This window comes from Lathyrus oleraceus, chromosome 3, assembly GCF_024323335.1.
Source record: "Lathyrus oleraceus cultivar Zhongwan6 chromosome 3, CAAS_Psat_ZW6_1.0, whole genome shotgun sequence".
Taxonomy (NCBI): Eukaryota; Viridiplantae; Streptophyta; class Magnoliopsida; order Fabales; family Fabaceae; genus Lathyrus; species Lathyrus oleraceus.
This window is the reverse complement of record NC_066581.1, coordinates 15,772,627-15,776,413: the sequence shown is the minus strand read 5'-3', so window position 1 is coordinate 15,776,413 and position 3,787 is coordinate 15,772,627. Positions and strand designations below refer to the sequence as shown.

Below are 3,787 nucleotides of genomic sequence, written 5' to 3'. Positions count from 1 at the left end.
CATAGGTTGATTTGATCTAGGGGCTTGATAACTAGGTCTCGGAGGTGCATTATTTTGGATAAGGTTATTGTTTTTATAGGAGAAGTTAGGGTGATTCCTCCATCCAGGGTTATAGGTATTCGAATATGGGTTCCCTTGGGTGTAGTTCACTTGCTCAGAGTGGGTTTCGTTCAATAGACTGCATTATGCGGATTGGTGTCCTTGGGTTCCACATATCTCACAATCCAACGAAACTGCGGCTACAGTATTCGGGTTCGTGTACATATGCTCGACTTTAAGGGATAATGTGTCCATTTTAGCCTGCATCATGTCTATAGAGCTTATTTCATGCACTCCTCCTTGGGCTTCCTTCTTCTCAACTGTCGCTTGTTCGACTCCCCATGATTGATGGTTTTGAGCCATATCTTCAATGAGGGCACTAGCTTCAGGGTAAGGTTTGTTCATCAAAGCACCGCCTGCGGCAAGGTCGATGGTCATCTTTGTGTTATAATGAAGTCCATTATAGAAGGTTTGAATGATTAACCAATTTTCTAAACCATGATGTGGGCATGCTCGTAACAACTCTTTATATCTCTCCTAAGCTTCGAACAACGATTCTCCATGGTTTTGGGTAAATCTAGTTATATGGTTTTGAAGAACGGCGGTCTTACTCGGGGGAAAATATCTAGCAAGAAAAACTCTTCTAAGGTTATCCCAAGTCGTAATGGAATTGGGTGGAAGGGAATCTAACCATGATAGGGCTTTATCTCTGAGGGAAAAGGGAAATAATCTTAAACGTATTGCCTCAGGAGAAGCTCCATTGGTTTTAAAAGTATCTGCTAATTGAAGAAGTATGTTTAAATGTTGGTTAGGGTTCTCGGTAGCGAGACCCGCGAATTGTCTTTGTTGCACTAGTTGTAACAAGGATGGTTTAAGTTCAAAATTATTGGCTGGGATAGTTGGGTTTACTATACTAGAACTAGGTTCTTCATTAGATGGTTGAGCGAAATCCTTAAGAGGTCTTTGGTTTTGATCTTCGGCCATAGCTCTCTTAATTCTATGAAAGAATAAACGTGCGCGAGCAAACGTTCAGGTTCCGCTAGAGGGTATACTAAGCTTAAACTTCCGGTGCTGTGAGTTCTTCGCATCGAACGGCGGGAAATAACCTAAGTCTAAACGATATAACAACTGGAAAATGAAATTTGATGAAATTGGTTCCCCGACAACGGCGCCAAAAACTTGATGCGTGCTTTTCGCAAGTATACGAACGCGTCAGAGTAATATAAAAGATTATCGAATCCACAGAGACCAAGTGTCAATCTATCGTTATCTGTTGTTATGGTGTTTATCAAAGGCAGTCAAAATAGGTGTTTTTGTAGTGTGCAATGAAAAGTAAAGTATTGAAATAGAATATAATTAATAAAGACAAGGTCGAATGTAATTCATGTAATCAATTAATCATCCAAGTACTTGCTAATAGAATTACTTATGGGCAGTGTTTCCTACTTTGAAAAGAACTAATTTAACAGGAACTGTCGCTTTCGCGTATTTAGTACCGAGTTGTACTCCCTAATCAAACCCTCTTATTGTCACTTATAAAAAGGCACGCATTGCGTTAGAGTAGTAAACCTATTTTTAAGAAATATAGTATCTTGACTAAGTTGAAAAGTATTATAACCTGGACTTCTTAACCAAAAGAGGTTCTTACGAACCAGACTCTAAACTTATAAACGCGTCCGAAAATAGTTTTAAAATCTCTTTTCTTCTTAATGGTAAAATCTCCTAATGAACTAAACAAAGCGCTTTCGCTGTTTTTGAAATAGTTAAAAACAATTAAGTTTAAAAAGACGTTGGACGGCTTTCAATCTTAACCAACGGAATTGAAGTGCGGGAAAACTTAATTTGAAAGTTAAAATAGCCCTTTAAGTGTTTCTACGAACAATTGTACGGATTACTGGCTTAATTACGATCCTTACATTCTAGCCTTATAAGTTTAGCTAGACATGGTAAAGTAAAAGTGCATTAAAATAAATACAAGTAGTGCGAGTGCGGAAAGTAAATAAAAGTAGTGCGAGTGCGGAAAGTAAATAATTTAAAGCGAGTGCGGGAAATAAATAAAGTAAAAGCGAGTGCGGGAAATAAATAAAGTAAAAGCGAGTGCGGGAAATAAATAAAGTAAAAGCGAGTGCGGGAAATAAATAAAGTAAAGACAAGAAATAAAAACCTGCTCCAATCGGAGGGCTGAGTAAATTGCAATGCGGAAAAGAAAATGGCGGCAGGATTAACTTCCTTCCAAAGTGCTCTAAACTCGATTACAGACTCTATCACAGACTTGATTACACAATTGTGGTAACACTCCAATGCGAAGCGATTACCACTATAAAATACTGAATATATGCTTAAGTGAAACAGAGTTGCTTCTGAGTTTGCCTTTGTTCTAAGTTTGGATCTTCGTCTGCTCTAAGTTTGGATGGTTGTAAAAGTGAATTCGCGTTTCTATTTATAGGCAAGTAAAAAGATGGAAATGACTTGGATGTCCTTCACTTGAAAATAGGAGGGAACCGTTTTTCCTCTTGTGGCGCCCGCCACAAGCACAATATGGGGCGCCTTAGTGGAAGTAGTGGGGAAACGTGGGAGTTGATGGAAGTTGAATTTGACACGTCATGGCTTGGTCTGTGGCGCCCGCCATTGGGTAGGCCATAAGAGCAAAAAGCTGAATTTTAGGGTTTTTGGCTCTTTTTCGCTCCTTTTCTCGATCGGGGCTCCGATTAAAGTAGAAACCTGAAAACAAAGGAAAGGATAACAATAACACAACAAAATGATAATAAAACAACTAGAATGCATGTGAAATCGGAGTCGAAAATACGTAAATTTTAGTGTGATCATGGGGACGTAACTTTCGTCTTGGGGATTCGGACCTGATGCGCCATCATTCCTTCTTGCCCTAGCTTCTTCCTCCTCGCTCCTCTCTCTCTGAGCGATTGCAAGCATTGTCTCCAATAGTTGATCCATCTTCTCCTGGATCTTATTGATGTTTGTCCTCATGGTAACCTGGTTGGCCTCTACCTGCTCTAATGTCATCTTGTATTTGCTTCGTGTCTCGTACCGGTGTTGATTAGTCAGTGTGGTTGGATAGAGGGTAAAAAAAAGGTTGGGTAAGCTTTTTTTGATTTTCATGAAGTGTGATGCATAATGAAGATGCAAATGTTATGCATATTTTATTTCCAGGGAGTCATTCGAGTCTAATTAGTTGTTAGTAATTCGAAGAAACAAAAAATACTCAGGATAGCAATAATGGAGTAATTTTTAAACGTCATTCATTCCAATACATAACATAGAGGTCCAAAAAAGTCATAGTTCAAAAGTACATTTGTTAAAGGCATAAAATACAAGACATAAGCAAATTAAACAACTGGCTTTCTGGCCTTAAGCTCTTCTAGTTCCTCGGTGAATCTCTTCAACAACCCTTTGTAGAGCAGAACGAAATTGATTATGGCTGGAGGAGTGGTATCTTCTTTCAACTCTTCGACTGTGTCTCTCAACCTCCATGGCAATTCTTTAGCTGCCCAATTACAGAATCCTACTAGCCCATCGAGTTTTGCACGAAACTTATCCCTATCTCCTTGTAAGAAGTCTATGGTCTTCTTAAAGGATTCATAATCTTCAATCACATAGTCTCACTCTTTCAACCATATGGAGTTGTCTTAGCGTAATGACTCTAGCTGGTTCTTCCAATAGCTTACAGACTCCCTGACATCTCTTACTTCTCGACACTTCTCTTCCCATATCATGCGTGACACCCTAGAAG

At 39.1% G+C, this 3,787-nt stretch overlaps 1 non-coding gene across 1 annotated transcript; it reads left to right on the top strand.

The window, feature by feature from the left end:
- The first annotated feature begins 532 nt into the window (after nt 1-532).
- LOC127133493 (small nucleolar RNA R71) lies at nt 533-639 on the top strand. The gene has a single exon (XR_007807464.1). It is a non-coding gene; the product is annotated as a small nucleolar RNA R71 (small nucleolar RNA).
- The last annotated feature ends 3,148 nt before the right edge of the window (nt 640-3,787 follow it).